The 25248-nt window shown below is 51.0% G+C and overlaps 1 pseudogene; it reads right to left on the bottom strand.

Moving 5' to 3' along the window:
- Positions 1-25248, bottom strand: part of LOC134560714 (exocyst complex component 1-like) — a 30768-nt pseudogene that overhangs the window by 4625 nt on the left and 895 nt on the right.

The following is a 25248-nucleotide window of genomic DNA, read 5'->3' as shown; positions in this document are numbered from 1 at the left end:
GTATTTGTCCAACATTGGCAGTTTTACCACTGGAGGCTTGGCTCGAGTGGAAAACTTGAAAAAACCTTTTGAAAGATGCATTTGAAAATTCCTATTATACTCCTTGAAAAGAATCAGTGGGGAAATGTCCAGATCATTTCCTAATTAATCCTAAAACTGGGAATCATTCCCCTCTTCCAAAAGTTCTGGGGGAGTCAGGTCACCTCTCTGTCAATCATAGTATCTCAAATATCTTTATTTGAGCCATCCCTGCAGGGTTTTCCCTTTGTGAGCTCCACACTGAGCAGGGACGAGGGATGAGCCAGCCCTGCTCACAACATCAGCCTTGCTAAAACCAGGACTAAATTAAGGAACTGCTTCCTAATCTTTTTCTCACCATTGCATTATAATTTCACCAGCTGGGAAGTGGCAAGACCAGGAAAAAAATAAATCTTCCAACAGCAAATGGGAAAGAATTTCACAAGCCTGCAGAAAAGGGAATGGGTAAATGAGAAAGGATTTAATTACTGGCTCCCAATTAATTAGAAACAGCTCTAGGTTGCCTTCTAAACTTAAGGCAAGAAATCAGCCATAAATAAAAGGTGGTGCCATAAATAAAATCCTTTACAAAGGAAGGGGATCAGCCCAAAAAGTTTACAGGGATAATCAGGAGAAAGGAAGTGGCCTGGAGACCTGGACTGGGATATTTTCCAGCAGGGATGAGGGATGTTTTTGGGCAGGGATGAAGGATGTTTTTGGGCAGGGATGAAGAATGTTTTCGGGCAGGTTTCCTCACAGCCCAGGTTCCATCCGTGAGCGGGGCAAACAGCAGGAAAGACCTTGGATGAGGTTCCTGCAGAAGTTCAGCAAAGCCAAAGCTGCCCTGCAAAAAGCAGCCCGGGAGCAGCCGGTTCTGCAGGAATATTCCAGCAGGGAGCAAGGAGAGCCCTTGGGTGCCCGCCCCCTGCAGCAGGACACTCGTGCAGCACCCTGGGGAGCCAGGCTGGGAATTCTGGAGTGTCTTGAGCTGGGAGCGGGTCACCTTCCCCTGCACAGGGAGGGTGATGCTGTCCCCTGCTCTGCCCCCAGCACTGCAGAGATGGCACAGAAAGCTTGGCTGGGACACCGCCAGCCCCGGGGAAGGTGCCACAACCTCAGTGGGGACAACTTGCTAAAAATTCCCCCTTTTCTCATGAGCTGTGATGTTGTTCCAATGTTCTGCTCACATCAAGGATGGGCTGAACAGCCCCAGCCCAGCCTGGGGCTTCCTGCCGGCCCCAGACAGGCAGGATCTCCTCTGGAGCAGAGCAGGGACATCCCAGAGCAATAAAATTCACCCTGTCCTGCCCGTGGAGTAATGCCAGCCCTAGGCAGACACTTTGGGATGATTTCTACCAGAGCAGGAACATCTTGTATTCCTCCAAGGATTTTCTCCTGGGGTTTAATCATTCCTGGTTTACAGAACCATGTGGGATATAAAGATGGATAAAATACTGGAAGGAAATGACAGTTTAACATTTATGGAAGGGGATGGGGCAGACTGGCTGCCACACATGCCCTGCACCACCTTTTGTTTAAATTAATGACTTTATTTCCATAAATGGTCCAGTGGTGGCCTTTGAGGTGTCATTAGGACTATTTAGGTGAATTTTTTCTCCTTTTTTTCCCTGGACTGCTGTGTCGGTATTTATGTCAACATTCCCCATCCTGCTTTGATCCCAAGGTTTTGAGGTCCCCTGTTTTCCCAGCAGCTGAGTGTCTTTCCCAGGGGAAGTGATGCTGGAGGAGCTGGAGGGGGTGCTGGGGATGTTCTGGGTGTGAGGAACCCCAAAAGTGGGAGTCCCCAACCCCATTCCCTTCCTTCAGCTCCATCCCCTGGCTCGGGATCTGGACACTGGTGATGGAGGAAGTGCAGAGCTGGAAGTGCTGACTCTGATGGACAAAACACACCAGCCTGACCTTCAAACTGGGCCAAACTGGCCTGGAAATTTCCATAACAGCCCTTTGTTTTGCTGATGGAAAATGTGACTTGCGGGCCATAAAAAATTACCAGAGGAGACAGATCAGTTTCTCTTTTTATCTTCAGAAACACCTGACTGGAATATTTTGAGTCAGATCCAGCGATTTTGGTGGAAATGAGCACCTTGGGACAACACGGCCCCACAGCCAGCTCGCTGTGAAATCACCCCACAAATATTGCTGTGAATTCCCTCTGTTCTCTGGGACAGGCTTCCCCCTGCAGGGAGAAGTGTCTGAGGAACCTTGCATGAAGTGTGGACCAGGCTTTGTAGAATTGCAAAATCACGGAATGCTTTTGGTTGGGGGTGACTAAAAAATCACCTGATTCCACTGATTCCATTCCAGGGGCATGTTCCACTGTCCCAGGCTGCTCCAAGCCCTGTCTGACCCGGTCTGGAACACTTCCAGGGATGGGGGGATGATGGGCTGTTCCTGGAGCCGTCTCCAGGCTGAACAACCCCAGAGCCCTCAGCGTGTCCTCACAGGAGAGGAGCTCCAGCCCTTGGACCGGGGGAAGGCAAGGGAAGAGAAAACCTGGTGAGGCTTTTGCAGGTGATAATGGTTGGGAACTCTGGGAATCTTTGAGAGCCAGGGAGAAGGGAGCTGACAACAGGTTTTGTTTTCCAGGCTTTTCCACATTCCCCCTTCTCTCCTGTGGCTCCTTGGAACGTGATCCCAGCCACTCATTCTTGAGCCCTGCATAGGGAAGGGAACAAAAGCTTTGGCTTGAGGAGCAGCTGAACAAAATTGGGGAACTCATGGAGGCAAGGCTGTCACAAACTCTGCCTGGTGTGGAGCAGAGTTGGCTTTTCCCATCCTGCCAACTGCAGAGCCAGGGAATAAAGTCCAGGATCAAGCCTGGAGAAGAGACCTGTGCTGGAGGTGATTGTCACCATCCCTGGGTGCCAACAACCCCTGCCCAGCAGCACAGAGGGCAGATTTTGAATCACTCACTTCCTTTTCTTCTTCCTGACAGGGAGATTTTGGCCTGTTCAAAAAGGGCTTTGACCTCCTGCTTGTAGAGACTACCAAGGTTCTGGGAATAGACCTGGAATGGGGAGAAAAGGCCAGGTAAGAGCAAAGAGACCAAATTTGGGCATTTCTGACCTTTTACTTCAACACAACTCTGCCACTCCCCAGCTTTCTGTTGGGCACAGAGCTCCAAGCTGGCTGAAGGCCATTCCCAGAAGGACCAAACTCTGGAAGCTCAGGGATTTCATGGCTTGGATGAGACCCAGGTCCCACCAGGAGCTCCCCAGCTGGACCTGTCTGTTCCCAGGGAGTGGTCTGCAGTGTTTGTTGAGGAGGGCCCAGGACAGAACGGGGTTGATGTTCCTCAGCCAGGCCATGAGGGGGGCGTAGGGCAGCAGCTCCTCGTGGTGGGGTCCATGGGGGAGCCACGGTGCCAACGGGGTGACCAAGAGCAGGGAATTGCCCTCAAGGGACAAAAATGACAGAAAAAACAACATAAAAGAGCTTTGAAAATCTGCTGGGACACTGCACCCCAGACTTGTGCAGGTGGGATTGGAGGGGGGCAGGCTCAGAGCCAGGTGGAAAAGTTTGCTCAGGAATGGGCCCAGCCAAGGTCTGCAAATCTCCAAGGATGGAGATCCCACAGATCCCTCCCAGCTCCCCTCTCAGAACCACTGCTTGAAACCGAACACCAAGGATTTGAGGAAGTAAGGATTTGGGAATTGCTCCTTTCACTGAAGGAAATCTCTGGGGTTGCTGCCCACAGGGGTCTTGTCCACCAAATCCTTTAAACTGCCAGGTCAGTACTTGAAGGTGTTAATCAAAGGATCACACGACTGGGGCTTGTCCTAGGATTTTAGGTTGCAAACAGAACAACAGCCCCCAAAATAAAATAAGAAAACCTAAACAAAACATCTCCAGGACTAACGACTTAAGGAATGTCACCAGAGGGATTTTGGGAGCATGGATTTCTCCTACATCCCTGGAAAATTAACCTGAGGACTGAGGAACAATGACAAGGGGAAGGTGTGTGGGAAGGTCTCTTTGGAGAGAAAATTTGGGAAAATCCTGTCACATCTCCTGCACCACTGGCCCAACTCCCCCAGAATATTCCAATTTCCCAGGATTTCAAGCTGCCATGAGGACTGGAACCCACCTGCAGCTTGAAGACGTTGGTGGTGTGGTTGATGAAGAAGTTCTCAAAGTTCTACTCGAGGGTTTCAAACAGGATCAGCTGCTCAGCCACTGCCTGCAGCTTCCAGTAACCTCAAGGGAAAAAAGATATTTTGGGATTTGAGGGGATCTCGGGGAGCTGCAGACCCACATCTCTCAGAAATCTGGGAACTCAGACAGAATTCCTGAGACAAATCACCCAAAATGATGAAGGGGCAAAAGCTTTCCTGTGGTACCAAGGAAATACAGACAAGGAGCGGAAAATAAGATTTAAAAAATAAAAATAATCCATGAGTCCAACCTCAGCCAAAGAGACACGCCCAGTCTCACCACAAGGAAAACTTGGGATTTCCTGCCAGGATCAAGTCCCTGTACACTTGCAGGGATCCAAAAACTCCCACGTCCTTCCACAATGAACTGTTGCTCCTCCACGCTGGAGCACAGACAGCACAGACCACGATTTCCAACCACAGCTTCCCCGGCTCCTCTCCGAGCTCCAAGGGGTGTTGCCCACCCGTGGCAGTGTGATCCTGTGGGAGAAATCCCTGCTCCATGCGCCCTGGGATGGTAGGAAACGTCCATGTCCGTGGGCAGAGCCTGCGCTGCAGCCATGCAGGTTCCGATTGCTGCGGGGCTGGGCGTCGCTGTGCTCCCTGCGCAGCTGCAGCCTGGTCTGCAGCAAAGACAGAGGGGACAGCTGCAAACACAGCCAGCTCTTCATCCCTTCTCATCCCTTCTCATTCCTTCTCATCCCACTGGGAATGCTGCTGGCTGGAACGTGTCCTCAGCAGCAGCTGCTGTGTCCGTCAGGAGATCCATGAAGAACAATGTTCTGCACAGGAGCAGCTGCAGTGGTGGCTGAGGAAGGCCTGGTGTTGCAAGTTCTGCCTGTAATTAGGTCATTAATTGCTGGGTAATTCCAGCATGGTGTTGCCCATCAATTAATGGAATAATTAAGGAACAGCCATTCCTGGGTATTCCCAGGTCATGATTATTGGCTATTAAATTACTAATTGGTTTTGTCATTCCTAATCCTGCCCTGGAAAAGGACTTTCAGAGACCCCTCTGGGCCATGGTGAGGGCCCTGCACATCCCAGCTCTTATCTTATCTGTCCATCCCTACCTTATCAACACCACCCCTCATTTCCCAGCCAGAGGAGCTCCACAGCCCTTGCAGGCAATCCAAGCCTTCAGTGTTTAAAATTCCCTGGAAGTTTTTTCCAGCAGGTTCACCAGCTGAAGATTAACATCCTTGTAAACCCACCCACCGTGAGGAACAGGATCATCACCGTCAGCCTCGTCCTGTTGGAAGCAGCACGGTGCAGCAGGGAGTTTTCCCAGTGGATGTGATCCATCTGCTGCTTCCCACTCCCCAGCAGCTCCTCGCAGGCCTGCAGGGTCTCCTCATCCCTGGAGCTCATCAGCAGGGTCACCTGCTGCTTCCAGGAGAGGATGGCTGGGATTTTGGCCTGTGGGGAACAGGAGCAGAGGGGTTCAGAGCTTGGCAGGGGATGGTTGTCACCATCCTGGGGTCAAACGTCCTGTCCTTTGTCACAGCTCGTTTTCAGCAAAGACAAAATAAATCTGGTCATGGCAAGACCAGATTGGCTGACCTGGCTCATTCTAGAAGTCCCCAGGTGAATGGGAGAGCTCGTACAGAGACTTCAGCCCTCCATAGCTGGTCCAGAGAGCAGAAACGTCACTGCTCAAGGAGCTGGGCAGGGCTAACACCCAGCCCACTGAGTGTCCAGAACAGGGAGCTTTGAACTCCCTGTATAAGGGTTGGGAACAATAAAACAGGCTGTTTGTCTGGTGATGAAGGGGACCCGAGTGATGATTTCTGTCTCCCACCTACAACTGCCACATCATAATCCTTCACCCTCCCGAGGCACAGCAGAGACCTTGTAGCTGTAATGGGCAGATGTTGGTGGTATTGCAACTGTCCTACCTTGGCCAAATGCCACCTGCATGTCCCCAGGGCACACAAAACCCTCCCCTGGGCAAGGTGTCCCCTCAGAGCACTTCCAACTGCCCCAGCAAGCAAATTCCTGTGGAGTGTCCAGGAAATTCTGGCCATGAGCAGAAAAGTGTCTGTCAGTCTGGAGAAGCCACTGAGCCCCACTGGGAATGTGTCATTGCAGAGTGTCCAACCCTCGTCTCCACAAGTGGTGGAGTGCCTTGAGGGCCTGAGTGTCCACCCCACAAGGTTTCAGAGAATTCTAGTCTGGGCTGGGAGGGGCTTTAGAGCTCATCCCATTCTACCCCTGCCATGCCAGGGGCACCTCCCACTGTCCCAGGCTGCTCCAGCCCCAGTGTCCAGCCTGGCCTTGGGCACTGCCAGGGATCCGGGGGCAGCCACAGCTGCTCTGGGCACCCTGTGCCAGCCCCTGCCCACCCTGCCAGGGAACAATTCCTGCCCAATCTCCCATCCAGCCCTGCCCTCTGGCAGTGGGAAACCATTCCCTGTGTCCTGTCCCTCCATCCCTTGTCCCCAGTCCCTCCCCAGCTCTCCTGGAGCCCCTTTAGGTCCTGGCAGGGACTCTGACATCCTCTCTCCAGGTGGACACCCCCAGCTCCCCCAGCCTCTCTAACCATGGACTCTCATCTTCAAAAACACCAACGATGCTCCAAATTCTGCTTCCCTGCCACACCCAGAGATCCCATCCCATCCCATCCCACTACCTCTGTCCAGAGTTTCCCATTTATTAATTGTTCTTTAATTAGAGTCAGAAGCGTCCCCCAAGCCTGTCCCTGCCACCTCTTCAGGTTGTCACCACGGGGAGCACCCCGGTGACACTGATGGGACAGTGCTGCTGTAAGGGGCTCTCCAGAGGCTCCAGGAACAGGAACACAATCCAGCTGCAGCAGCAGAGCTGCTGGGAGCTGCCTGCAGGTCCACACGTGTTGGGATCCTGGAATTCTGGAGGAATATCGATGTCCAAATCAGAGCCTTTGGCCTCCTGGTGTCCCGGCCGTGCCGTCCTTCCCTTTGGAGAAATCAACTTTTCCTTGCTGCCAGTGCAGGGATTTCTGTGATTCCCAGAACAGCTGGGTTAGAGGAGGGTGATTAATAAGGGAGAGGAAGCCAAGGTGTTATCACTGGGATGTGGGGAAAGCGCTTAAATGGATGCATGGGCTGGTCTAACTTGCTGGGATTAATAACATTTAATATTGGAGATTAAAGCTCGGAAATGGAAATGCTCATTAATTAATTTGTATTAGTGGGAAGTCACATTTATTCATTAGAGGGCATTAAAATAATGTATTCAACGGTGCCTTTCCTCTCAAAAAACTTAATAAAGATGTATTTGTTGCTCTCCCAGGGTGTTTTACAGCTGGGAACAGTCACTAAGTGCCTGAATTCCTTGCCAGGAGCTGGCAGGAACAAACCTCAGGAGTTTGGGCTTCCAGATTAACTTCCAAGTGTAATAAATCATATATGGGAATACAGCAAACTGCAGCAAAAGGAGGTTGGATTTAGGGTTTGTGGTTTCTTGTATTGTTTAGGATATTTCCTTTGGCTTATTTTTTCCCTTTTTTTCCTTGGTTACCCTAAAATCCCAGATATTTTAGCAGAAGACAAATGCTCAAAGTTTCTTTCCCAGGTTTTTTGTTCCAGCACTTAAAGGAGAAATTTCCTCTGCAGAAATGCAATAAATCACAGCAACCCAAAGAGGGTCAGTAAAGCTCAGTAGTCAAAAACCATGGAATGGTTGGGGTTGGAAAGAACCATAAAGCTTGTCCAGTTCCATCCACTCAGGGATGGGAGCCAGAGATGCTGAAGGATCCTCTTGCAGGGGACCCTTGAGCTCCTCAGTTTCATTTTCTCCCTTTCCCTTCCAAATCTATGGAAAACCACAGAATCCTGGAATGGTTTGGGATGGAAGACACCTTAAAGCCCATTTTGTTCCAACACCTTCCACTATCCCAGGCTGCTCCGAGCCCCATCCCACCTGGCCTTGGACACTTCCAGGGGTCCAGCAGCAACCACAGCTTCTCTGGGCACCCTCATTCAGGGCCTCCTCACCCTCAAAGGGAATTCTGGAAACATCCTGAGCCTTTTCCATTGGCCCTTCCTACAGGTTTATATTTTCCTTTTCAATCTCCTTCCAGCTCTGTTTCATTTCTCTCCCCTTTTCCCTCTCCCTGGATCCTGCTTTTCCTTCTGGAGGGGCCTCTTTTGTCCCTTTCCCTTCCTCAGCTAGCCCCAGAGCACCCCACAGTCAGACCCTTCCCTACCTTTCCTCCTGGAATTTCTCCTGGATCATGCTCCAGAGTGAAGTGTCACATTTTATCTTCTTTTTTCCCAGTGTCAGGATTAAGTGCTCGAGATGGTATTTCTTGTTTGGTCTCAGATGTTTATTAATTCTTATTTATATTACAGTCTCACAACCTATGAGTTCTACAGCGCTTCTAGCTAACAAACTAAAAATGGAGCCGTATCTCTCTCTCTACAAGGCCTTTTAAGGATAAACTGTCCAATTAAGAAATGACATCTAAATTATTTTTACTTTTAACTCAATAACCAACCACCCATGGCCCGCAATGTAGACTTTTCTATCCAGTTACAAAATACCACCCAGACCCATGAAGGAGACGAAAAAGAAGGACTGGCCTCTGCCATGAAACCTCCATCTTGTTTTATATACATATTACTATATTCTAAAACCTTAAACTCTAAGTTTTCCACTCTGTGATATCACACACTTCAAACTACTCACCCATAAACCCAGTTCTGTCACTCAGTTTTGGAAGCCTTTTCCAAGGCCTCAGGTCAAATGCAGTGTTTGCTTGGGGGTCAATGCCTGTCAGCACAGAAAGTCTAAAATTCTCAGTGCCCAGGGCTCCAACAGGGAAGAGCTGGTGATGCCCAGAGGCTCATTCCCTCCTTCCAGGCACCTCCGTGGCTCCATACCTCCTCCAGCCCCTGGAGCTCCTGGCCCAGCTGCTCTGTGAAGGCCATGAAGGTGTTCAGCAGGAACTCCTCCCTCAGCTCCGGCACGACTGCGGCTTCCTCCGGAGCCACCTCCTGGTACGCGCTCAGCTCCTCCTGGAGCTCAGCCTCCCCCAGCTCCTTCCCGTCCTCCCTGCATCCCTGTGGATGGGGGAATGTGTGGGGGCTGTTAAGGGAGACAGCAATATAACCATGCTCCCCTGGAGAGGATCCAGACAATAACATAAACACGCTCCCCTGGAGAGAGCGCAGTTAAGCCAGACAGGAACATAAACCCAACCCGCTAAGGGAGGAACCCTGCAGACAGCTCTGCTGTTATGGTGAGGAAATGTGTTACCCCCAGAGGCTTTGACACCGCTATGCAAATCTTCTGTACCCCGTTGGCCCTTCCCTCTGCTTCCCGCCAGTCCCTCTGTTGATTGGTCCTTCCCTTGATCAGTTGATTGGCTCTCCCCTGAATCCCTCAGCCGATTGGCTCAGATGTTTTACCCCGCCCCCTGCCTTCCCTATATAAATCTCTGTTCCCTCTGGCTCTTTGGCTCTTTGTCACTGGACTCCTCTGAGGAAGAAGCTGAGTAAAGCCTCCTGCAGAACTCCATATGAAGGCTTCGTCACTTCCTTCAGCATCGCTCCAAAGAGCTGATCTCACTGAAGAGCTTGAAATCACTGAGCCCCCCAAAGAGCTGATCTCACCGAAGAGCTTGAAATCACTGAGCCCCCCAAAGAGCTGATCTCACTGAAGAGCTTGAAATCACTGAGCCCCCCCAAAGAGCTGATCTCACTGAAGAGCTTGAAATCACTCAGCAGCAGCAGGCAGCTCCTGTGCCTCTAGGACATCCTTCTAAGGATGCTTCTCCAGGAAGGTCGCGGTACTCTGACCTCTGCCCACCATGACAGGGATGACCAGAGCCTTTTGGTGAGGTCATTTTAGCAGCCCTGCTCAAATCAGGGCCCACTGAGGCTGAGGGATGAGTCCAACAGCCGGAATAAGATCACAGAATGGGGCAAAGAGAGATGGATGTGGGATAAAGGGTCAGCTTTGCAAAAGGGACAAAACAGGCACTGAGGGTTGGGATTTTCGTTGCTCATGTCTCCAGGACTGTGTGCTGGGCCACCCTGATGTGTCATACAAAGCTGGGACAAATTCCAGAGGTGAAGAAACTCCTTGATTTAAATTAGAAACTTCGCTAATTTAAATTAGACACTTCTCTAATTTAAATTAGACACAAGGAAGAAAGGTTTGATGATGAAGGTGGTGAGGCCCTGGCACCCTTTCCCATAGAAGCTGTGGCTGCCCCTGGATCCCTGGAAGAGTCTGAGGCCAGGTTGGATGGGGCTTAGAGCAGCCTGGGACAGTGGAAGGTGTCCCTGTCCATGGTCCTTAAGGTCTTTTCCAACCCAAACCTGTGTGCTTGTATGAATGGACTGAAACCTGTTGTAGAGTTAAATATACATATAAATAATATATATAAAAATACATTTTATATTCACAAATGTATTTATTTCTTGATGAGGGGATGTGACCAGGCTCCTGCCTTGGTGTTACCAACCCTCACCTCCCCAAACCAGGTCCAGAGATTCCTGGAAATGAGACAAATGGTTTTTATTCCCAGCCTGGCTGTGTGTATCTGTGGGCAGTGGATAAATCAATGGCTGTGCCTCCAGACACCCAAACCCAGCTTCTGCTACTCCCCTCAGCAGGTACCACCTCATCCTGTCCCTGAATTTATTCACCTTTCACTGATGGGGACACTGCAAAACTTCAGAGTGCTCCGAGTGTGACAAGGCCATTAATTATTAATTAATTAATTAATTACCTTCCACTGCACCCGAGGGGACATTCACAAAGGGGACAGCACTAGTTCAGCTTACACACACACCTGAGGAAGGTTTTCTTCTCCTCCAAGCTGCTGGAGGTCCACTTGTTAAGCTTCGCCAAGTGAAGCTCAAAGTCCAGGCTGGCCTAGATATCCACAGGTAATTAACACATTAATTAACAAGGTTCAGCCAGTCCTGGTTTAGCACTGCACATTTAATTCCACATTATAAAAGCCCTTCACCTTTTCCTGCAGTTTTGGGGGATGAGTGATGAGTTTTGACAGTGGCCTGTGGCAGATGCTTGGGATCAAAAGCATTCCAAGGGCAAGCCTGGAGTTCTGGTGCCTTCAGGATTCCCTGGCAGCTTCCAGAATCCCATGATCCAGCAGCTCCCTGAGCTGGAGGTTGGATGCACAGTCCTGTGTTTAACAGCCCTTGAAGGAGCTGCTGTCCCTGCTCTCTAATGGTTTTTGGGATTATTCAGAGTGTTGGCACTTCCAGCACCCTGTGGGAATTAGCTCGGAAGTGCTGAGTGGGAAAGGGTGAGCAACTGGAGGTAAGAATTTGGGATAAATCCAGCACCCACCCCACCCCCACTGCAGATATTCCCTCTGCAATCCCCATCCTGCTGAAATCTCAAAGCTCTCTTCACTCCAGACTGGACCACTGAGAGAAACCCCAGAAAGGCTTCCACAAGCTCAGCCCTGAAATCTCTCTGCATGGGTGAGATCACCTGGACAACCCAGCACCCCATTTCCTGGCAGGGGAAGGAAAATGGACAGGGCAGAAACACCCTTGGCATTTCCCATGTTGTTTCCATCCATACAAATGTTTCCATCTCCCTATTCCCAAGGGATGTTGTCTCCTGGAGGGGATCTCCAGCCACAGGCGGTGCAATTTGGTCACTAAGCTTCATTTAAGTGGAAAGAACAATGGAGGCTGCTGAACTTGGAATATCCCACAGCTGGAAATTCCTTCCTGCACCATCCCAGCTCTGCAGCACAGCCTGACCCTTCTGGAGAATTTCTAATTATGGGCACTAATCACCATCACAGCCTTGGGGAGCTGATTGGGATCACTGCAGTCCTCAGACGTGTTCACTCCTGGCCAGGTTGCTCCAAAATGCCTTGAAGTGACACTTCCACCCGGGTGCCAGCCCCTTGGATGGCACAGAATTTTGTGAGGAGCTATTAAGGCAGGGAGACACTAATGAATCACCTCATGAATATTCATTATGTTTTGGTCAAGGCAGCTGGAGCTTTAGCAGGACTGGATTTGCTGTGGCATCATCTGCCGGTGCCAGGAAAACCCTGGTTTGAATTCCAGCTGGTGAGGAGGTCCCATTTGAGGAATGATAGGCACAATTCTGGCTGGCAGTGTGCAAGGAGCCAGGAAGGGGCAAGGAAGAGGCTCCAGATCTGGTGAGGGGAAGAGACAATCAAAGAATCCTGGAATGGTTTGGGATTGAAGGGACCTTAAAACCCGTTTTTCTCCAACACCTTCCACTATCCAGGTGGTTCCAAGCCCCATCCAGCCTGGCCTTGGGCACTGCCAGGGATCCAGGGGCAGCCCCAGCTGCTCTGGGCACCCTGTGCCAGGGCCTGCCCACCCTGCCAGGGAACAATTCCTGCCCAATCTCCCATCCAGCCCTGCCCTCTGGCAGTGGAAGCCATTCCCTGTGTCCTGGCACCAGCAGAGGAGGATGTGGAGAGGTCGTCCCGCTCATCCTGCCAGCAGGAAGGTGAAAGGAGAGGAGGCTGCAATCTAAAAATACATCTGGGATGGCAAAGAGCTGCCTGAGCTAAAGAACATCACAGCACAGTGATGGGGGAATGGTGGGGGCAGGAATACAGGCTGGGGATTATAGGAATGAGAATCAGGTTCTCTCTTTGCCTCCCAGCAGGAGGTGGGCAAAAATGCACCAATATTTAAGATCAGTGTGATCCGTTTATCCCATGGGATGGCAAATGAGAGGGAAAAGACTGAAAATCCTGAAGGTATCTCCTCTGAATTCCTGAGGAGCCAAAGCAGCTGCAGGAGCCAGGCTCACCTGCTAAAGGAGTTCTCAGGTGTGGTGGGAGCTCCTTATCTCCTTGTGTGTGGGAAATGTGAGAGATCAGAGCAGACATGATATCTGCATTGGGATTTTTCCTGCCAGCCATGCTGTACTTATTTTGTTCTGGATGTAAAACTGAGAAGTTGCTCTTCTTCCCATTTATTTTCATGTTTGTGAAACCCCAGGCGTGTTGCCAAAGCCTCTGGAACATTCCCATTAATAAATCCTCATTATCCCAACTTTAACGATGCTCTGCCAGCCCCAGCAGCAGAAAGGGAGGACCTCATCCAAGCTGCACTTCCCCAAAACCTTAATGTCACCCCAAAGGCACAAATTCCTGCTGACTCCAGCCCTCCATAATCCCTCTTTCAGCAAATCCAATCTTTAAATCCCTTATGGAGATGTCTGTCAAGGAGCTTTGTCCCCATGGCCAGATGGGCCTGGCTGTGCCCTGCCAGTGCTGGAGGCTGGACAAGAGCAGAGCTTTGCAGCCTCCCTGGGCTGCTGCAAACAGCTCCAGAGCTCCTGGGCTTTCCATGGAAGCTCTGTCCATGCATCACCAGGAAATCATGGAATAAATTGGGCAAAAAAACTCCAAAATCAGACCCAGCCTTTGAGTGAGCACCACTGTGACTGCTGAGCCACGCTCAGGTACTTGGCCAGGTCAGGTGTTTGGCCAGCCTGGCTTTCCTAAAGTAGAGATGGATGATCCAGGAGGGAAGGAAATCCCTCAGCATCCCCTCACACACAGGGGGTATCTTCCTGCAAAACACAACCACGATGGAGAGGTGATCCCTAAAAGCTCTGGCTGCCCATCCCTGAAAGTGCTGGAGCACACCAGGCTCTGGAAGGTGTCCCTGCCCATGGAGGGGGGAATGGGAAGGGCTTTAAGGTCCCTTCCAACCCAAACAGCTCTGGAATTCTGTGACTCCCAGATGTCAGGAAGTTGGGTTGGAAGGAAAGCTCCCAGAGCCCCTCTCCTTCCAACCCTCTGCCATGGGAGAGGATATTGAGCTGCTTTTCCACTCTCAGCAGACCCAGCAATATCAGGATTCCCGGCAGCCTAAGGCCTGTGGTCCTGGATAAACACTTGGAGGCCAGCAGCCACCCTTTCACAGCCTCTGAGCTGCATGGGGAGGGGAAAAACCAACTGGCTACAACTGAAACCTCGGGGTTTGAAAATATTTGAGTGAGAACCAGGGACAAATAATAATACAGACTGCAGGGAAGTAATAATAATAATTATTATTATTATAATTATTATAGTTGTTGTTGTTGTTGTTGTTGTTGTTATTGTTATTATTACAACAGGCACTGGGAATGTTTGGGAGGAAGAATTTGTTGTTGAATTTGCAGCACTGCAGTGAACTGAAAGCAGTGAACCCCTCAACAACTCCCTCAGCTCAGCCACACATTTAATGAGCTTGGAATCATATCCCCAGTTATTAAAAATTCCTACCATGCCTGTGACCCCCCAAAATAAAAAGGAATTTAAATGATTCTGTCACCACCACATTCCTTTGAGCCTTTCTGGGTTACCCTGGTTCCTCCCTCCCTATCAGGTTTTCAGCCTCTCCAATGGCAACTCCTTCCCCACACCCCTTTTCCAACACTAATTCATTTAGAGCAGCACTTGAACTCCAGGAGAATGATGGAAAGGCAGAGTAATAGAGGATGGGTTAATTTGGGAAGCTCGAAACTTCCCGTGGCTGAATTGAAAAGCTGTCAGCAGCAGAGCAGCATCACCTCCCCCTCCACCTTGTCATCCAGAGACAACCTGCGAGACTCAGAGATGTCAGGGGAAGATTCCTGAAATTCCCCATCACCCATCCAGCTGCTGGCAGCCAGGGAAAGTGCCTTGGAAAAGGGAGGAGAGGGCAGAGATTTATCAGGGGAGCAGAAATGGAGGGGGCCAGTCACAAGGAGCCTCCGAGCAGGAAATGATTTGTGGGTGAAATGAAAGCTCTGAGAGCAAAACAGGAAGGCTGAAGAACCTGAGAGGAGCCCTGAGCACGAGGTCGGGGCAGGAAATCCCCAGGTGCAGGAGGAGCATCAGAGCTGCAGAGGCAGAAAAGCAAAGCAAAGTGAAATTGTGCCCCAGAGTCAGGGTTAAATCCCCCTTCATTTCCTCTTTGTTTGGTTAAAGACTCAAAATTGGGGTTAAATCCCCCTTCATTTCCTCCTTGTTTTGTTAAAAACAGTCAAAGTCAGGGTTAAATCACCTCCATTTCCTATTTCTCTGTTAAAAAGAGTAAAATTGGGATTAAATCACCTCCATTTCATATTTCGTGGTTAGAAAGAGTCAAAATCAGGGTTGAACCATCTCTATTTCCTCTTTCCTGGTTAAAAAGAATCAATCTTTTTAGAGAGAAATGGTTCCTCCATCTGAGCTCACCTGTCACCCACCAAGCACAGAATTGCAGCTCCAGGAGGTATTTGATTGGGATTTTTCTTTCTATTTTTCTTTATCCCCCTTTTAAAATTCACCTCCCGGTGCCAAAGACAGGGAAAACCCACATGTCCCAACATTTCCATGCCTGGCAATGCCCCCTCCCGTGTGGATGTTCAGCACTGAGGGTTTGGTGCAGCACAGGGTGAGGATGAGGAAGGGGGAGGCAGAGCTGGGAGCACCGGGAGGAGCAGGGATGCTGCAGAGGGGGATTTTCCCCCCGATGGGCGCACAGCCAGAAGACCCCAAAGGGATTATAAATAATATAAATCTATAAAAAGAAATAAAACCTATTTATAAAAATTTTTAAAAATACATAAAAATAACGATCATCCTCCCAAAAAATCAGGGAAAACTGAATGAGACACCGTGAGCCAGTGGCACCGGCGGGGACACGGTGGCACAGCCTGGCGTGTCCCTCGCTGTCCCCAGCAGGACGCCGCCATTCAGACGCAAACAAGGCGATTAATTAAACATAAAGCCTCGCTTTTACCCCCGCGTTTTCACCTCCGCTGCTCTCCGCTCACATTTTTCTGGCCTGCTGCGTTTCTTCATGCCCCAGATAACTGCGGGAGCCTCATCCCCGCCGCTCCCGGCAGCCGCCTGCTCCTCTTCCATTTTTCATGAATTTCTTGCTCTGCTCGCTCCGAGCCTCGCCCGGGACCAAGGGGGCTCTTTGTCTCTGGCTCCCTTTGCTTTCCTGCACAGGGAGGCAAATCCAGGCCCTGTGCTGGAGCTGCATCCCAGGAACGCTGATTTCTGCCCCCTTCCCTGCCGGCAGTGAGCGGAGTTTGGGGTTGGAGGTGTTCCTGCTTCATTTCCCAGGGAGAAATTGGTAAAACCAGTTGGTAAAAGCATCTCCGTGGGGAGATGGAGAAATGGCCTTTTCCAGGCTCTTCTGGGTGAAATTGCCTTGCAGACAGCTCTGATAAGCTGGGAGGAAATAGATTTTATAAATTATGTTTAAGGTCCATTCCCAAAGCCAAACCTTTCCATGATTACAAGATCCAAAATCTCAGACTGGGGTAGTTCAAAGGCTCCCATTAACTTCTGACATTCCCAGATTTCCAGACCCTGCAGCTCTCCTGCCCCTCCCTCCAGACCCTGGGTGAGGAGCAGGACTGTGGAGAAGCCACTGGTGGGGGATCCCTTGCAGGCTGTGGAGCAACAGCCTGGAGCCAGCTGGAAATGGGAAATCAGGTCAGGAAGCAGCTCCCGGGCAGGAGATGGGTGAGGCATGGCCATACCTTGCTCTTTTCCCATCCCTTCTCCCAGAGAGGATGGCTGGAGGCAGCAGAGCCGAGTGGGATCCGGATATGCAGGCCCAGAAAAGCAAATTTTTGCCCTCTCGTCTTTGCCACACAGGAATTACACCGGGAGTTATAAAAACCTGACCAATCAACTCTGGGTTCTGAACTGCTCCATGTCAGGAAAGGATAGAGCAGCAGAATCAAGATTTATGGAAGATAAAAAATATTTTAGGAGGAGCCATTTGTTCTGTTCCATATCCCATAAAATCCCCATTATTCATCCCCCCACTCAGCCATTCTGCAAATGAAGAGGCAAAGCTTTAAAACACACATAGCAGCAGCTTTTTAGGTCACTTGGAATTGCCCCGGGGAAGCCAAAGCCTCAGGATTCTAGTTGGGAAAATGGCTCCAGGGTTTAGGAAAGCTTTTGGAGGGTTCCAAAGGATAACCCAGCAGGACTGGAATTGCTGATCCTGGCATGGGCAGCCTCTGCTCCAGAAGATCACATCCAGGTCTGGTCAGGAAAATGCGATGTAGAAGGAATTCCTGGCTGTGAGGGTGGGCAGGCCCTGGCACAGGGTGCCCAGAGCAGCTGTGGCTGCCCCTGGATCCCTGGCAGTGCCCAAGGCCAGGCTGGACAGGGCTTGGAGCAGCCTGGGACAGTGGGAGGTGTCCCTGCCTGTGGCAGGGGTGGGATGGGATGAGCTCTAAAGCCCCTTCCCATCGAAACCATTCCATGATTTCCTTTTCCATTCTAAAATAAATCAGGCCAAGAAGGCACAGGGGGAGTTCCAGGGAGGAGTAGGAATGGGTTTTTGCCTCATATCCTTTAATGGCAACTTCACACAGGATGATTTTACATTCCCTCTGGTTTCTTGCTTTGCAGCCAGAAAGAAAAAACACCCAGGGCTGCAGGGAAGCTGCAGCATTTGGGATCTCCCACCCTGGAGCCCTGTGGCTGATCCCTTGTACCACCTGGAGGATTAGCCCTGCCTCCACCCCGGATTTTTGGAGGGCTCTCTCATCCCAGAACATCCCTGGGGTGCCCTGATCTGACCCTTGGCTCCATTGACCATCCCGAGGTGCAGAGGGGACAGGAGGGTCTCGGCTCCCTGGGCACTGTGGGGACCTGATCTTTGCATTGTGGGCAATTCCAGGGCCATCCCTTCCTCTGGAAAAGCTCCTGGTGCCACGGGGACCTTCCCTTTCTGCACGGGCAGCCCTTGGCGAGCCCTGGAGCGGATCCCGAGCCACTGGTGGGTGCCAGGGCTGCACACCCTCATCCTCCCCCGTGTGCCAGGCTTTTGGGATGCTCCCTGGATTTTTGGGATGCTCCGGAGGCAGAGATCCCGCTAGAGGGTGCTGGGAATCTCCTAAAGGCTCTGCCTGCTCCTGGGCCACCCCTGCCAGGTCATTCCCTCCCTTGGCTTCCCTCTCTCCTGATTTATGTCCAGCACAGCCGGAGCGGTCACAGCTTTGCACTGGTTTTGCTTCATGGCCCCACTTTCTCTTTTTTTTTTTTTTTCTTTTTTCTCCTCGAGTAAACACAACCAACAAAAGGAGTGAGCCCGAGCAGGGGATGGGGATCACGGGCTGGGATATTCCCAGCCCCCTGAGCACCCAACGAGCCCTGGCACACAAGGAGAGATCCCTTCCCCGCCCCAGAAGAACTGAAAAATATTCCCCCCATCTCTGGACCACCTCCCAGTCCCTGAGAGCCTCTCAGAGGACATTTATGGCCCTTTTTGGGGGGAGGGGGGGTGTCCCCCTGGATGTCACAAGGGATGGAACTTTGTGTGACACACATCCAGATGAGATAAAGGTTTGATCCGACGTGAATTATAAACTAAAAATGAGAATTTTCCCTTTCCTCCAATGTTTTCAGAGTTCCAGCCCAGTGAGATGGTGATAAAAGTAATGAATTCTAATTAATATCTATTAATTCATCACGTTGAGCAGGCTATTAAGATTTCTTTTTCTGATAGACTGTACAGATAATCAGATTAATTGAATTTAATTATATCTGTGGAGGAGGGGAGAGAGAATTGGACACAGGGAAAAGTGGGACTTAGCTGAGTTTTCCAGTCAGCTGGGAACCCCACAGGAGCTGGAATCAGCTGGAATTCCATGGATTTTGTTCCTTGGCTCTTTAGATAAATTGGAATGATGGCTCCAGCTCCAGCCATTAACTCTGCCAAGGTCACCCCCAGGCCCTGTCCCCAAGTGTCACCCCCCAGAGCTGTGAAACCCCTGAAGGGATGGGCACTCTGGGGCTGGATGAGCTTTTCTGTGGAGAAATCCTCCCACATATCCGACCTGGGCCTCCCCTGGCACAGCCTGGGGCTGTTTCCTCTCTCCCTGTCCCGTGTGGTGGATGCCACTTGTCCCTGGTTGGGGTGGAGTGAGCACTGCCTGCCTGGGGAGATGCTGCACCTCCTCCAGGAAAGCTCATCCGGGGCGAGTCCGAGCTCTGTCGGGAATGAAAGCCCTTGGAAGGACTTCCCATCCACCAGAGCCACCAAGATCCCAAATCCTGGCACTGCTCTTGTCCCAGGCTCCTCCCGGGCCAGAGGGAAACAGGCGGGAGGGAAGTCAGCAGACATTTCTCCAGAAATGATTCCTTCTCCCACCTCCAAACGCTCCTGGCAGGAGAAAGAGGACCCAGGCAGGCTCTGGGGCATGAGGGCCAGGAAGAACTGGCAGAGAACTCCCCTGGGAGTGTCCAGCACATGTGAGATGTCCCTTTGTCATTCAGGGCAGGGCTGATCTCCCTGACCCCTCCTGGCACGGGCCTGGAGCCACCTGGGGACAGCAGCACATCCCAGTCACTGTCACCTCCACCCTTCCAAGGGGAATCCCTGCCATGAGGGCCTGGAATGAGATGGGCTTTAAGGTCCCTTCCTATCCAGGGTTTGGGGATTTTTGATCCTTCTCTCAACTTTGAAAAGATAAATTGTCCATTCAGGAAGTTCCAGAGCCCTGTCCCCGTGCCAGGCTCAGTCCCTGCAGGGCTCTGCTCTCCCCAGCCACCCTCAGGGGAAGAGTTATCCCAACCTGGCCTGGGATCTGGGCAGTTGATGCAGGGAGATGAGAGCTGTGCTCCAGAGCCCCTTCCAAGCACAAGGAATGCTCCCCTCCAGCCCTGTGTCCCTGGGAGCACTGGCACTGCTGGATCTCTCCAAGTCACGAGGCACACGGGCACGTGGCCAGGGAAATGGGCCAACAAATTTCCCTGGCACAGTGCTGGGGGAGGGATGAGCCTTCCAAAATCCATCCCTGCCTGGCAAAGTGACATTGATGCTCCTGGGCCTGTCCCTGTCCAGCTGCAGACACAGGCAGTGAACGCTTCCTGCACGGCCAGCAGGGCTGGGATCGATGTTCCCAGCACAGCTCCAGCTCCTGGCTGGGCTGGCCCTCGCCTGGGGCTGGCTCTGGGCTTGTCCTTGACCCGCTGAGACTCTGGGAAAGCAGTTCAGGGGACAAAGGGACAGGGACTCTGTGCTAAAGGGTGAGGGAAGGAGTGGCAAGGACAAGCCATGGACCCGTTTGGGCTGGAGATCACAGAATCCCCGAGCCTGGAAAAGCCCTCTGGGACCATCAAATCCAACCATTCCTCCAGCTCTGACCCACGTCCCCAAGTGCGACCTCTCAGGGCCTTTAAATCCCTCCAGGGATGTGACTCCACCACCGCCCTGGAAAGACTTTTCCAGTGCTGGGCAACCCTTCCTGAGAAGAGATGAGTGAAGAAGAGAAGGATCTCAGCACTCTCCTGCAACTGCTCTAAGCTGGGACACCCGAAATTCTGTGAGGCTGAGTCCTTCCCATTTGTAGGAGAGGATGGGGAGGGCACCCCTGGGTTTGCTCTGGGGGATTTCCTGCTGCCCAGGCAGATCCCCCTGTTCCCTGTCCCTGCACCAGCAGCATTCCCAGCCAGGTGGAACCTCCCTGCCCGGGCAGTGCCTTGGCAGAGCCTGAGGAACAGACTGGCTGCACCAGGTACCCACAGGTCCCTCCTGTCACCCACCTGCCACCTCCTCCCTTCTTCTTATCCCATCTCAGCTGTGTCTCATTGAGCAGCACCTAAATAAACCTTCTGTGCATAAAAATCCAAGGGTTTGTGGGGAGTTTGGCAGCCCAGGTTGTTCCCAGCTCACTGTGTGCATGATCCTCATCCCAGAAATCCCATGGGGTTCTCACAAGGGGTTTTTTTAACCCATCAATTTTTGTTTGCTGGAGCTTTCCGTGGATCCTGCAGAGGATCCAAGCATCCATAGGTGTTGGAAAAGATAAAAGTTCGACAAGAAAGTTTCACAGATATGTAAGGCTAGCAGAAGGCTCTCTGAATGTAGAATTTAAAAATAAAATAGAAATTAAAGCAAGTTTTTATCTAGAAGAATAAAGGGTGTCTAAAGTTAGAATTCCATGTTACTGGACAACTAAGAAAGCAGAGAATAAGTCGAGTCAGAAAGAGGTTTTATGGCTGGAGCAAAAGATACGTTGACCACAAACAAAGAAGATGTTTTTACCAAGCAGAAATAGGTCTTAGAGAAGCAAAAGATACCATAGGCAAACAAAACCCACGTTTTTACCAAGTAGAAACAAAGGCTAAGGATTTTCCACTGCAAGAAAACAAGTTAAGCCTAAACTATAACATAATATGCTAATATCAGTAGTGATGATAGGCTATAGGTAAATGTAAAGGTGTTGTGTGTGATGCTGATTGGTTTCTATGTATTAAGATGCTTGGCAAATAAAACTACCTAATGCATTGTAACAGAACCAGTGTGGCTTCAGGCTTGTCTACAGGTTGTATAGAACTGTGGCAGCTTTTAGGCCAGGCTCTGTCACCCCCTGTGATCCAGGACTGTGCAATAAGCAGCATTTTGGGAAAGAGCCGCCCGCCATCCCCGCATCTCTCTCGTCTGGCTCTGACACAGAGCGAGAAGGCAAAAGCCAAGGGACCCTCCCCAGGAAAAGGCTGGACTCACTGGGCTCTCCTGGGAGCAGAATCCAGTCTGGAGAGTTCCCTTGGAGGGAAAAATCCTCCAGAGTGATGGCAGGGAGTGCAAGGCAGACACACCAGAGGGCTTGGTGTGCCACTGGGTCCATGCTGCTTCTCAGGAGATGTTCCTGCTCTGGCCAGGCCATTCCTCACCCCTTTCCCTCCGAGGCTGAAATATTCCCAACCCAGCTCCAGCTGACAGCTCTGGCCTGAAATCCAGCGGTGTCTGTGGTCCTTAATCAGGATTTTAATTGCCCAGCTTGGAAGAGGTCACAAGGAAAGGTCTGGGTGAGACACCTGTGCTTCAGGGTGAGCAGCTCCAAAGGGTCCATCCAGGAATGAGATGGGATGGACGCACACTCATTCATTTCTCTTGGCAAATCCTGCCTGGGATGGAAGCAGGTCCCTGGCACAGCATTTCCATCATCCCTGGAGTGACAATTTCAGTCCCACCAGAGCCAGGAAACCCTCCCGTGGGGAGGCCACCAAACCCCGGCTCCTCCGGGAGCAGTCTCCAGCTCTGCCCTCACCCTCCCGAGCTCTCCTGGGCTGCGTGGCCGGCCGGCCCCCCTAATGAGAAGCCAATTAAAGCGCCCCGCTAAGCAGAGCCTTTCTCCTGCCCTGTCCAACCCGATCTGTCACCGAAAAGCTGCAATGACCGCGGCAGCCGCTGCTAAAAATGGCCCAGATCAGATGTGCCGGTGAATTATTGAAGGAGCCTCCGACTCCAGCAGGGTCTCACGGGTGTGGCCGCTGCGTCCCCGGGGCTGCAAAGCCACCTGAGCCCCGGGCAGAGGCAGATTAACCCCTTGGACAGGAGCCGGCAGCGGCTGGAGCCTCCAGGATCTTGGTGGAGAGGCGGGGAGAGTGCAGAGCCTCAGCCACAGCCGCACAAAGGATGTCACTTCTGTCGCTTCTGTCGCTTCTGTCGCCTCTGTCGCTTCTGTCGCTTCTCTTTAGCCTCAGGCGCTCGGAGCTCCGAGCTCCCGGCGGATCGGGGCGGCTCCGGGAGGAGGGAGGTGAAGGAAAAGAGGAGAAGAGGGGGTTTAGGGATGCTGCGGGAGCTTTATGGAAATCCGGGACCCTGCACGGGGTCAGTGATTCAGGGCTGGGAGCCCTTTCAGCCCTGAGCTCTTCTCACCCCGAACATCATCAATTAAGGGTGATTTAATTTAAATAATAATAATTTTAATAATCATTAATTTTAAATAACCCCAGAGAGGAAAACCCTGCACAGGGGGAGAATGAAGGAGGAATGAGGATGGGGAAGAGGGAGGCAGAGCTGGGAGCACCGAGAGGAGCAGGGATGCTGCAGAGGGGGATTTTCCCCCTGATGGGCACACAGCCAGAAGACCCCGAAGGGATTAAAAAATAATTCAGTGCCCCAAACCTATAAAAACAATGCAGTGCCCCAAATGTCCTAAAAATAATTCCGTGCCCCACAGGAGTCTGGCACTGAGGGATTCTGTTGCCTTTTTAGGACTTTTTAGCTCCACTTTGTTTAAGGATGAAAGATTCCTGCCTCCAGTCCTGGCTGGTGAATCACGGCCGTGGCACTGAGGAATCCCAGCCTCCGTGTGGACCCTTCTGACATCCATGAATTAGGGGATTTTTCCTCTGTTGAGCATTCCTGCCTCCACAAAGGCGATTCCCTTTGTTATCTCTGGATAAGGAAGGGATGGAGCAGCATCAGTGCTCTGGGATAACATCCTTGCAGCGTGATGGGTCACAGGATCCTCATCCCAGCACGGCTCACAATCCATTTATTACACTTTGGACTTTTTTAGCTGGGGAAAAGTCAGGCAATGGAAACATTTGTGTCTCGCTTCCAGTTTACACTCCTCGGTCCTTGAAAATGCAAATTTAAGGAGCCTTCGAGGAGTTTTGGGGCAGTTTTAGCAGTGCTGGGGAGTGGACAGGACCCTCTGGCTGGGGATGAGGAGGATGAGGCACCCTGGGGTGAAGGGATTTGTGTCCAAGCTCGGAAAACATGGGAATAACAGCCAGGAAGTGATGCCAGGGCCATCCTTGCAATCACTCTGTGGAATCCCAGAGTGGACACAAACAAACCCTCGTTAAACCCTTCGCTGCCTTCTCTTGGGATGGAGATGAATCATCTGCCACTCTTGTGGTTGATAAAAGTCTCCAGAAGCCAGAGAGGGACCCAAATTCCTGCTCCACTCTTCTTGGAAGGACTTGTAAAAGCTGCTTTATAAAACCTCCTGGCAGCTTCTCCTGAGTTTCCAGGCCCCCTGATCACTTCCATGGTGCCAAACCTCTTCCCCTTCCCTGGAGATCCCATTCCCAGTTGCCTCTGGACACATCAGCAATGGCCTGGATGATTTCCATGATTTCCACATCAGCTCATGGGAATATTGGCACCAATTTGGGTGCAATTTGTCCCCTATGAGCCTCAGGCAAAGCACAGAGGCAGCTGGGAAAAGGGAAAGGGAAAGGGAAAAAAGACCAGGATGTGCCATCGTTGCTCCTGTCATTGGGCCTGTCCTGGGCTCCCATCCCAACTCTCCCAGCACAGCCTCCAGGATAAATTGGTTTAAATTGGATTTTAGGAAAAATTTCTTCATGGGAAGGTTTGTCCAGCCCTGGCACAGCTGCCCAGGGTGGAAGCACTGGGCTGGACCTTGAACTTGGATCATAATTGGGGTCACAGCATCTTCCACAGACAGGGAGTTGTGAGCCAACAGAGCCGAAAATTCCCTGGGAATTCTTCTATGAACTTGGAGTTACATTGGATCAAACCTCCAGAAAAGTGGGACAAAACCACACTGGATTTCATCCCAGTCCCAAAAATCAAACAGGCTCACAGTGGCTAAATTCTCTCCCAGGCAAATTTCAAAGATGCTTCAAGTTGAGAAAATCTCCATCATCCATCCATCCTTCCATCCCTCCATCCATCCAACAAATTGGTCCCATCTATAAATATATCCCACAAAGTATCCACAGGGAAGAGTTTCTACAATGTATGGGAAAATAATCAAACAGTCCTGGGATACATGAAAACAGCAAGAGAAACCCAAACAGAAAAATTCCTTGGATGTGAGTGCCCAAACTCAGGGATTTGATTTGTAGGAGGAGAAGAAATTGCATCTTCTGCTCTTACAAAATTTAACGGGGACAAAAATCCATGATGAACTCAGGCCAGCTGTCAGAGAATGCTGGGATTTAAGCTTCATCGGACTTCCAGGAAATGTGTAAATATTCGGATGTGGTTTGGAGTTGTCCGAACAACATCCGAATTTTCCTAGGTTTACAGAAAATTGGATTTTTCAAGTAAACTGAGAGGAGCTGGATTCTCTTTCATTGCTTGGTTTTTCCAGCCTGGACAAACAGGCTGCCACAACAGCCTAAGCTCCTTATGACCCCACTGGTGTCATCCCTACCTTGGGAAAGGGGATTTCAGTCCCTCCAGTCCCCTCCACAATATAAAATCATCCAAGGAATAGCAAGAGTTTGGCTGCTGTAGGGGTTTTGCTGGCTGGATTTGGAATTATGGATTCATGGAATGGTTTGTATTGGAATGAACCTCAAAGCCCATGCCAGTCACACCCCCTGCCA

Source organism: Prinia subflava, chromosome 20 (genome assembly GCF_021018805.1).
Source record: "Prinia subflava isolate CZ2003 ecotype Zambia chromosome 20, Cam_Psub_1.2, whole genome shotgun sequence".
Classification (NCBI taxonomy): domain Eukaryota; kingdom Metazoa; phylum Chordata; class Aves; order Passeriformes; family Cisticolidae; genus Prinia; species Prinia subflava.
This window is presented reverse-complemented; position numbering and strand designations above follow the sequence as displayed.